Genomic DNA, 12,051 nt, shown 5'->3' on the forward strand with positions numbered 1-12,051 from the left:
ATTTACAGTATGTTCCTGTGGCAATACATGATAAACTGAGGAGAAAATACATTGCTTTATATTGTGCAGTAGAATCTATGAAAGTAAGGACATAATATCTATTTCATAAACATATTTTTTATGTGGTAAATGGAGCTGCCGATAATTTAGATTAGATTCAGGTTAACTGTCTTTTAATTGGATTTAATTTATCGAATAAATCTATCAGGCTCATGTCACTCAGGACTTTTTGTTCAGAGACAACGAAATGCAGTAAGACACTTGCACCGCCCGGGAATCGAACCCAGGTCGTAAGAATGGGAATCTTACATGATACCACTACACTAGCGGTGCTAATATACTGGTATCATGTGACATGTGGAAATCATCATCACTAAGTTGTAAAAGAAGATGCTTAATGTCTGCAACCCCTGCATTTAATTATATATTATTATATATACTTAATATAATTTTATTCAACATCCACACAAGATAAATCAGAATGAGAAAGACTTCAGGTGTACGTTTTAGAGACTGTCAGGATAAAGAGATGAGGTGCAATGTTTGGGGCTTTGTGACATTAATTAACAGACCACAGACTTCTCTGAAGTGAAGGAAACAAAATCAAATCTGAAAGAGTTTTCTTTAAAACAGAATAAGGTATGTTAAACACATTTATTTACAAATGCCAGGATACTCTGTCCTGCTACACAGTGCAAATCATCTCTATTCGAAAAATGTGTTTGTTGTCCTCCTTGTTAGTTTGTTTTGTCACAGTGGCTTTAGGGAGGATAATATATCCCATTAAAAAACGCTGACAACCTATGTTGCATTTTGTGGCTTTTGCAACATAAATTGTACTTTTCTGCAACCACTCTGAGTGCTCTTTACTCCAATAACCTGCACCCTCCACTGCACAATAACCCACAACATGTATTTTGTGAAGCGCTTGGGGCACAGGTAGCAGGTTAGACAAGCATTATTGTGACCACATAAGAACATCTGACAAAGAAAGGTTTGTAATGCAGCTCTCTGCTGCCAAGTTGCTTCTGATTAAGACTTGTTAGCAGCTACACATCAAAGGCTGGTTTTACTCAGCAGAAAGAGTAGGAAATAATCAAATATGTAAATCGCTATCTATGTCAGCACCTCAGCACTACTGCCAACAGAACATAAACTAAAGCCTGATTTCCACCGGGCATGTTACTGCAGCGTCACGTCAGCGTCGCGTATGACGTTGCAAATAGGTAACACTCTAATCAATGAGAGCATTTCCACCGGGCGCGTAGCGTAACGTTACTGCAGCGTCGCGTCAGCGTCTCTACGCGAGCATTACGGTGTGTTCAGACCGGACGCGTAGCGAATATTTCGCGCGACAAGATTACATACAAAGTCAATGCAAACACGCGAATAGACACAAATTTTTGCCGGCGGCGCGAATCGCGGGTTTCGCGCAACGCGAATGACGCGATTGACACGAATGTCGCGGCGCGAATGAAACAACGCGAATTCGCGTGAGTTCAATAAATTCAACTTTGGCGAAATATTCACGTGACGCTGTGTCGGGACAGCCTATCAGCGTTGAGATTCTGGACGACAGTGTCCGAGATACATACATGAGAGAGAGGAGAAAAGAGGCAGGAAGAAGGAGTGGGTCGGCAGGAGGGACAGGAAAAAGGTGGAAGTACTCTGCGGTCCTCTCTCCGTGCTGAGTGCGCCTCCGGATGATGTCACTCACCCAGACACGACGGCGTGTTTTCCGACGTATCTCGGACTTCCAGAGCAGGTACAGGGACGCTATGCTTGTCATGGTTGATGACAGAATGAAATGGAGGGAATTATTTGGCGCTAAATAGTCTCTTGGGCGAAAATTCGCGAGTTATTTACTCGCGCGAGTGACGCGAGTAAATTCAACTACTCGCGCAAGTAACGCGACGCGAAAATTCGCTACGCGTCCGGTCTGAACACACGGTTAGGTAGGACTTCTATTTCTCCGCGAGACGCTACCAAATCGCGTGAATCTCAACAGAGCAGATCTCACCAGACAGGAAGTCCGACTCAGAATCAGCGTAAAAACACTTCCGCCCCTTTCAAAATAAAACACAATACGCAGTTCATGCAGCCTAAAACTACTTCACATCAACATTATGTTATGACCGGGGCACCAGATCAGCAATCAATCAATCAAAGGGTCTCAGAGGATCGGCGACACGGACGACTAGAGACTGATTGTTTAAGTGGAACATCATACAATCATTTATGACATAACATATTGTTTTTATAAGGATAGATGGTCAGATCAACATATCTTTCACCTCAGAGAAGCAAAGTAAGTTGGTTTTTGTTGTTGTTGTTTATTTTATACACACAGTTTATCCATAGACTGTATAAATAGAGTTTAAAGTTTATCACGGGATCTTGCGGTCTCCCGTATGGTCAGGATTATCGCGTGATCTCGTTATCTCGCGTGTATACGGCCGGCTCGCTAAGCTGACGTGCTGCTGCTGTAACGCGCCCAGTGTGAATTGACAGACGCAGCAAAAACGCTGTGGAGACGTGCTGCTGCTGTAACACGTCCGGTGGAAATCCCCAGTAAGAAAATTGTTTCTCCATAGATTTTAAATTTTAAAATGTTTTTCTTTTCTTTTAACCCTCCTGTCCCGAGGCACGTTTACTGAAAAACTGAAACTCTCAAATGAAAATCCCAATAAACATTGTTTATATTTTATTAATAACTCCATTACGAACATTCCAATCAATTTTTCATAAAAAATGCATGTTAAAACTTTTTTTTATGTACATTGGAAATGCCTACATATAAAATACAATGGATTTACAAATTGATTATTTATTTCTTATTTTACATTTTTTTTCTTTTTATGAAAAAATACTTTAAACTATTTTTTCTTTTAGATTTTTAAGCTTTGAAATAGGTCAATTTGACACAACATAAGAGAAGGGTTTAATCGTCAATAAAATGAATCATTAGTTGCAGGCTTGTCAAAACCTTGTTAGAAATATGTTCAGTTTGGAATTAGGACACAGCTCAGGTGTGTATGTGTTAAGTGGATGAATATGAAGCAGTATGTGAAAAGGTGCGTGCATGCTCAGCACCCTCAGTCTGGATGAATGATGGCTAAATAAAGGCACAGGAGAGGGAAAACAGGTTAAAGATGGAGTGCAGCCCCAGCGTCAGACCTGGGTCTATCTTTGAACAGCGATAGTCAATCGGTTCAGTAAATCCACCCGGATTGAAACATAATACTTGTGGGGTTTAGAGGGGGATGTACCGACTGACACTAACACCCCTTCTTCAAAGATCCTTTTTGTCTTTAGTGTTCAGTGGTGGACACAGCAGCGCTAACAGGCTGCTCCTAGCGCTTAGCCAAGCAGTTGTAAAAACACACGGACCCCGGCGCCAGGGATCTCGCTGTGCTTTTTTGACCAAAACCGAGAAGGTCTGGCTGAGAACGAGGGGCAAGGAGGGGGGCAGTGGGCAGGCGAGAGTGAAGATGAGGGGGTGGAAATTGAGGAAGATTATTGTTCAAGGCTTTAATCGGGTTTCTGAGGCAAGGCTCAGTGCATTTGAAGGGGGAGGTCTGGAGTCAAGTAATACTCGGTCCGTCTGGAGCATGGAACTCCTGTCAAAACAAGCTATCGTGAGAATGCAAGGCTCGGCTGTTGGAGGGCACAAGGGAGGAAATAAATGCAACCCACAAGACCAGCAGAGGTAGTTTACATGAAATAACAGCTCACTGAAGACTGAATTTCAAAGGGTTAGTTCAAGAAGATTGTAAAATATGAAGTATTACTCTAAAATGGCCTCATTTAAATGTATTATTCTACATGGTGTGTATATGGGAAATTACCTAATCTGTACCTAAATAATGGGTACAAAATACTGTGTTTGCTCATTTGCATGAAATAAAAAACAGATAGTTAGTGACAATAAACTTTTATATTTTTTATTGGAGATGATTGATCTGTGCAATTGTTTCCCATTGTTCTGTCCAAAAACTGCTCAAATTTAAGTTATTGTTAATGTCTTCGACTTGACATATTTTTTGCACAGTACAGTGTTTGGTGAAAATATTGCTTAATGTTCTAAAATTTTCATAGAGTTGGCTACTTACCTGTCCAATTAGGTTATTACATTAATAACATTATTATGTTTTTGATTTTAGTTTGTTTTTTAGTTTTCTCAAGAACTCAAAGACATGGCAGATTTCAATTAAGTTTGGTGTGAACAAAATGATATTATATTTTTTAATGAACATGAGGGCAAACACCTCACATTACATTTTCACAGTCAGGAGATACCGTGACATAGAATCTTTGTTATCCTACTTGTCACTGTGCTGCTGTTAGCTGGCTAGGCCATAAAAAGCCCAAATTAAGTGGCCTCTCGCAGATTCTAATGCCACTATTTTCATATATACACTGATCTTAATCATTGCATATTTTTTAATTAATTATTTTATAGGAGAATAAAGATTCTTGTATGTTTTATTTAAGGCATCTTATTTTGACAGTATTCTTGTAAATTCTGTGGTGGATTCTGTTAACACACTGTGCAACAGGAAGTAATTCAGACCGTTAGGCACAGTTTAGCCTTTTGTGATTAAAACAACTCTAATTGTCAGCTAATGTTAACCAAACGCTGTATACAACAGTGTGTTCGGATCGGTTCAGATCCGTTGGCCTGGACAGGTTAATGGTATTAAGTTCGGCACGAGCACATGGTGGTGATGGGACTGATACAGACAGGTAGACATTTAGGCGTCTCTCTATCATGCTGGAATTGTTTTGCAGTGGAGAAGTGGGGTGGGCAGCTCGGTAAATTCAATGCGTGTGTGAATGCGCACGGATGTCTCGGAGGAAGCTGCCACAGTCTAGGTAATTAATGGGAAACCCTGGCACACGTGTGTTTGTGTGCGGGACATGTAGAGAAAGAAATGACATGCCGTCGTGTAAATAGGATGAATAACATAAGCTTATTTAGTTTGTTAAATAAAAGGACAAGATATATAGGAAAGGTAACTTTAAATGACTTGTATTGTGATCTGGCGCAATATAGAAAATAAAATTAACTTGATCTTCAAGGGGGGCGGGGGGTGCTGTTGGGGGGGCGGGCCACCCCCTAATATAATGGTAGGGGAAACACTGAACATGCCAGAAATATTGGACTACATTAGACACTCAGAGAAAGTGCTCCAGAAGTGAGGTCCGTTTTGGGTGATGATGGATGGGTCATACAAACACAGGACTTTCACCCAAGAGACCCGTGTTCCTGTCCGGCAATGAAAATGCAAAGTTATTTGATTGCTCTATCGTTATAGTAACAAAACTGTCACAGCCTCTTGCTCTAACTCTAACTAAGTAGTTTTGTTGTTTAAAACTAGCCCAGTGCTGTAGTTCAAATACAAATACATACAATGTTAAGATGAGGCCGTGCAACCATTTAATAATGTAATTTCAGCCTTCTTTTAGTTTCAAATCCTTTGACACAAGTAGCTTTCTACGCTTTTTCATAAGACCACATTTTCTCATGAACTAATGCAGTCATTTGAATTTGATTCTTGCATGAAATTTTTCATGTGTCTTTTTTCAGATTTTTACAATAGTGGTAGAGATACAGAGTGAAAGACATGCAGGAATGGGCTCAGAGCCGGATTCGAACCCATGCCCAAGAACTAAGCCTTAATTGTACGCGCTCTAACAAGGAGGCTGTTGTCCCATGATTTTGATGCAGATCCATATTCTGATACAGGTGCTGATTTAAAAAAACAAAAAATAAAACAACACTTTTGACAACATCTTTTATTTAAAAGCAAGTTTAGGGGATTGTGCAGCCTTGGTGGAGATATGTGTTCTCTGGTTTTTTTCGATTTGTTTTTTAATTCAGTGTTGTTTTACAGGTGTATTATGTGTGAGCGAAATATTTAACCTTATACAGGCTGCGTCTGGTGTTACCAGCTGTTTATATTACTTGACAGAATGAAAGCCAAACTAGGAGAGAGAAACAGGAGGCTTTTATATCAGAATTTGTTCTGTATCTAAAGCACTCTGCAGCTAGTGTTGTTCATGCTGAAGTGCTCTCAAAGCTCTTTCTATTACTGTGGTTTATTTGCGGTCGTCTATTTTGGATGCGACCTATTTAAGAGTGATGTGTGTGTTTATGCAGTCCTTTCGCCCCCACAGAAACACTCAGGTTACTATGCTGCAGTAATTACGCTCCCTGCTTTTAGCTGTCATAACACAAAATGTTTGGGCTCAGGGAGGACAGCCTGGGGTGTCAGACTGAACAAAACCGCTAACCAGACATAGTAACCCGTGTTTAACTGCAGCGGCCGGCTGGGCTGTAATATAGCATCACTGACAGCGGGAGGGAGCATGAAAGTGGGCAAGCGTCCACTCATGGCAGACAATAAAAAGAGAAATATATATATATATATATATATATATATATACATAGAGAGAGAGAGAAACGGAAGGAGGGGTAGGCTGACTGTCTTTGAACTTGCTGTCAAAGAATGCTTTTGAACATTGTTTATCACTTTTTAGATTTTGAAAGGCAGACAAAGGCAGGGAAACAGAAATGCAGTCCAACACAAAGGCAGATAAAGACGAGTAGACACTCAAACTGAAGAGAGACAGATCCGGTGACAGAAGAAAGAGGAGGGCAAACTGAGGAGCACCAGTCCCCATCAGTGTGAGCTCCGGTCCAGCTGGGTCCTTTATCCAGGCTATCAAGCCAGGTCCACGGAGGTGTTATTACTTTGTCGGGGCAGACTGGACTGTTTGCAGATGATGGATGATCCTTGGGACGTCTTGGTTCTGACCCAGCTCTGAATCAGTGATAGCGTCCCTCCTGTGCTCCAATAAATCTTTAAATAAACCAAAACAATGTAAATGCAGTTTCTTTGAAAAATACACCTCCTGCTTTGCTAAAATCTAAGAGAACTAAGTTCAGACACAATGCCATTTGGGGGCACCATTTCAGCTCACTCTGAACATGATGACATACTATTTCAATTTACTCACCAGAAAAAACAGTATATTGTTCTTTTTCCTTCTCCAAAATTGACCAATATGTACAATTTCCAAGCATGCAACCTCCTGTGGCTGTGTGAATGATGACTGTTATCTTTTAAAAGCAAAGTCAGAAGTGGCATGTTGTGCCATACTGGGACAGATGGATTAATGGATGTCCGGCTCTGTCCTTCTCTTTGCCAGAGTCTGTTGAGACAACGTTGTTTAAGCCTCACCTGTATCATAAAGATAAAGAGCCAAGCGGAGACTCCAAATCACATCATCCATACAGGAAAAAGTTGAGTTTGAATGAAGTGTGTTTTACGATGGCTTAGTTACTGGCCAGTCTTAGTTCAGCTTTTTTCAGTTTAATTGGGAAAATATTTTATTTAGTTTAGTTTGTATACCAAAACCATTAAATGCTTGTGAAGCATAGCCAACTCGATTCTTGAAAACATTTCCGAGCTTAAACCAGGGGGCGCCGCACACACTCCTGCAAATATATCAGCAATCAGCAATGTATAGCTGATGGTAGCCCGTCGAAAAACTTTAACATATCGCCCATCCCTACTTTGGACAGAACCAGGCTTGTTATGCTAAACTAAACTAAGCCACCACTAGCTACAACTTCTTATCGGATGGGTAAACATGAGAGTGGAATTGACCTTGTCATATAGCCCTCCTCCGCTCCCTCCACTGGCTACCTGTGGCTGATACGCTTCAAGAGTCTAGCTCTGGCGTACTCCGCTGCTAATGGTTCAGGTCCTACTTACATCCAGGACCTTGTCAAACTCTACAACCCTGCTTGCCCTCTCCACTCTGCATCAGCCAAACAACTGGCAACCCCCACCCTGCGTGGGTCAACTCGCCTCCAAACCTCCTCCAGACTTTTCTCTGTCCTGGCACGCAAATGGTGGAACGAGCTCCCCACCGACATCAGGACCTCAGACAGCCTGTACATCTTCCGCCGCAGGCTGAAGACCTACCTCTTCCAACAATACCTCGGTTAAGTCATGGTCACCTAACATATAAAAAAATGCTCTTCTTCTTTTCTCTTCTTCTCTTCTTTTCTTCTTTAACATATAGCACTCCTGTAGCGATGACAGTTGGCTCTTAAAGTTATGTACTTACATGATTCCTGTGGTCTAAGTCTAGTACCTTCAGGTTGAATGCACTTATTGTATGTCGCTTTGGACAAAAGCGTCAGCTAAATGACATGTAATGTAATGTAATATAGCTGTTTAGCTAAATAAACATATTTTCCAAAATGTCAAGCTATAACTTTAAAAACACTTCAATACTCTACATGTTTTTGGACAATTTGTTTTTACAGATATCCGGTGGATTTTCTATATTCAATATTTGTTTAATTTGCTGTGGTGCATTCCTGAACTTCACTTGATTTGATCTGATAGTTTGAGTAAGTAGAATTGTATAGAAGTAGAAAGAATGCTAGTCTGCAGTAAACTCTGCACTTTATCTTTTGTTCTTTTCTAAGTGCATTAAAGCATAATATCCACCCTGTTGAAGGACCATCCTCTGCTGTTTCCAAGGTAACCACCCACTGCCATCCCAGTGAACCTCATCCACAATGCAACATAAACATCCTTACATGTTTTTCTAGGTTTATTTCCAATTAAGGTTACCCACCATCGTTAATCACACCATTACCCTTGAGACTGCTGAGAGTCTGAGAAATTGATTTTGAGTATTATCATCATGATTGCTTTAATGAGACAGTTTTTATCATCAGCTAATGAAGCTCACTTGTTTGTTGAATTGGAATCAGTACTCTAATCATTTTAATGCTTTGTTTTGCTGCTCTAGCACTATTGTTTCAATAATGCATTAATTTATGTGAACGCAGCCTGATTGAACGCAGGAGAAGTGCTGAAACTTTTTTACGCTGTTTGCACCTGTGCAGGAAAATATCCACACACAAATCAGGTCATTTGATCCACACGTTGGGAAGTTATTTATGTCATGATCGCATGCATAAACTTTCTTTGTGTTTGTTGTGCAGTGACTTGAGTGCACGTTGAGTGGGTGTTTTGAAGGTAGCAGCTTGTCCCCTGGGGCAGAAAGACAGGTATTCAACAGCACAAAGAATCTTAAGACTGTCGCATATCCGGTCCGAGTGCTGAACTGTTATCCACCTCTGCTTAACACTACATATCTTGGATTCTTGGCTCTGCCGCTACTGAGGTCTCTGATAGAACCTGTGCACAAGTGAGTAGGAATGAGGGTGATACTTTGAAGAGGGGAATTGTTTTACAGTGTTTGTATATTTATATCCACCTGATACACTGCTCCAAGAAAGTTCTTAGTCTGTAGATATTACACTACTTTCTCCACAAAACTCTGTTACCTGCAGTCCTACTTGAAACATCACAGACATCTTAAAGATAGATTTTGCTTAATGTAAACAAGGTGTATGTGTGGGTAGATTTGGTTTCCAAAAGCTGGCTCCATTTCAGATCCACTTCTGTGTTTGTAAAATGATGCCATGTCATTGCTCCCAGGGCACATTTTTCTGAAACTCCAATAGTCCAAAAAGAGTTCCATTCGTCCAACAGCCCATTATCCTGAAAACTAATGCCCACTGCTCCAAAAGTACACAATCTTCCTGCAGTTAAAAAGATAAATGGCCTGCAGTCAGTCGGTCCTGGCTCCCAGTGTTTCACACCTTCTCTTTTGTGTGTGTGTTTATATATTTATTTATATATGGCTGTCAGAACTGAACTGATTTCCGGTCCAGAAGGCTTGTTGGATTAAATATCCAACCAAAAGGTCCTACTACCTTACGTTGCACCTGTGGGAGGTATGATGATATAATTTGGCATAGTAATTAGCCATGTGCTTATAACCCTAACCCTTTCTAACTGCAGGGTGAGTGTATTTTTGGAGCACTGGGCCTTAGGAGCAATGGGCATTTGTTTTGGGGATAACGGGCTGTCGGACAAATGGGCTTTCAGTCAAATTATTGGGGTTTTGGAATAATGAGCCATGAGAACAATTGGAAGTACCCGGTGAAATACTGGTCCTTTACCAAAAAGTATATGTAACTTAATCACACTTTAAATGTGATTTTCAGTCACCTTTTATATCATTTTCTGCAGGGAATCACTGTACAAGACATTTAGGGTTCCTGGAGATGCTGGACTGAGCAACGACGCAAGGAGTCGAAAGTTAAAATATGAATTTTATGCAAATGAGGAGACAATTCACCCAGCAGTGTCAGGTCAGCAAGTCTAGTCTTTAGAAATGTATGTGAAGGTGAAGATTATTGATTTAGTTCTGGAATGCGTTGTTGTATACCGTACATGTTCTTTGCCTCCAGGATTACAGATAGAGCAAGTACATGTTGGTTTCCAGACAATTCATGTGTGAAAAATTATATTTACCTGCCTTTAATAAGCCTAGATTCATTAGGGTATAAAAGTATGTATCGAAAAAAAAAAAAAAAAATCACCTTCATCCTCTGCAACTATCATCTGCAAATGACCATGTAATACAAATGAGTAGTAAGTCAGAGTCCCATATTCAAATGCTAAAGTATACAATCATGAATGTTTGGGTGACCTTGCCATTTGCATATATGTATATAGCTGAGATGTTTTCCATAGATCCGAACCCTGCATTACTTTCATACAATCATTGAGTATCAAGGTGAAAAGGTTCAACCCAACAACAAACTGTCCACACATATCACAACTGGAGCCATGCTGCTTTTCATCTTCATCTGCAACATGCATAATGTATAACACTGATTTCCATCAGGCTTTGAAGGTTGTACATAAAAGGTTATGTGTTACATAAATGCAGCACTAAAACTGGTTTATGGGGGAATTTGTCTCGTTATTGCTCCCTGCTGCTATGATCATTACAGTGGACCGTCTTTATTGAGGAGTGGGACATGAATCTTCACACGTGTTCCCTGCTGGCCTAATTTACTCGTCGTGTCCTTTCTGTCATAAAAACACGTAAATCTACTTGTTAAGACTTTGGGTGTTTGCACAGAATTATCGTGACCTTAAAGAAGCTTTCCATGGGTTGATGCACCTGTAATAAAGCCAGTGCAAAGTGCCAACATACTAAGTAACTGGGGTACATTTAAAGCACATTTGTCTCTGACTTTGAGTTCACGGATAAATAAGTTACACAATTTACAGTTTATATCTCACTCAAGACAAATTATGAGGATTATGCCTGACAAATGTGTGTATGAGGCGCAAAGTCAAGATGCACACCAAAGCATACAAACAGTGAATGGGACTCCCAAAGTCCCCCTTCAGATATGTTGTAAAGTAAGTAAAAAACACTCAACACGCTACAATTAAGTTCTTGTTTAACATGGTTTTCGCACATAAAAGGGAAAAAAAGAAACAAAAGTCTTTCATCCTCATTGAGAAATTCGGAATTTGACCTATGCACTCAACCCACAACCGCTGCTTGCACTAGGTTGACCAATAAAAGAGTAGTGCACATCAAGATGACTTGCATTAGAAGAAAATCGGAGAGATTCTGAGAGATTTAACCATACATTGTTGAGGAGTCTATTAAGAAGTATCTGTATGTATATAATTGTACATGTCGTTTGCATCGTTTAGCTTGTATCATGTGATGTCTGTACGATATCTGCAGTGTTTTCACACTCTGTACTGACCAGTCTGTACTAGGGATGTCATGATTACCAATCTTCACGATTAATCGCGGTATTAAACGTTATGATTAGTTAATCATAACGATTATTTTTATCTGGCCACATAAGATTAGACAAACAGATTATTAAAATTATTTTAATAGTTTAAACATTTAGTATATATGACATTCCCCCTGGGATTATTATAAATCATCTTGTACTTTTTTGGTTACTTTACATTGTTGCTATATTATTTTGTTATGGGAGCATCCAAATAGGGAAATAAAAATAAGACCTATAAGGAGTGTTCATGTGATTTAACTTATTCATAGTAGTGTGAAATTAATTCATGCAAAAATAATTGTAATATTGTGATTATTTCTCTGACAATAATCATA

At 39.9% G+C, this 12,051-nt stretch overlaps 1 non-coding gene across 1 annotated transcript; it reads right to left on the reverse strand.

Moving 5' to 3' along the window:
- Positions 1–262: 262 nt before the first annotated feature.
- Positions 263–333, reverse strand: trnag-ccc (transfer RNA glycine (anticodon CCC)). The gene has a single exon. It is a non-coding gene; the product is annotated as a tRNA-Gly (tRNA).
- Positions 334–12,051: the final 11,718 nt, after the last annotated feature.

This window comes from Centropristis striata, chromosome 16 (genome assembly GCF_030273125.1).
Source record: "Centropristis striata isolate RG_2023a ecotype Rhode Island chromosome 16, C.striata_1.0, whole genome shotgun sequence".
Lineage (NCBI taxonomy): Eukaryota > Metazoa > Chordata > Actinopteri > Perciformes > Serranidae > Centropristis > Centropristis striata.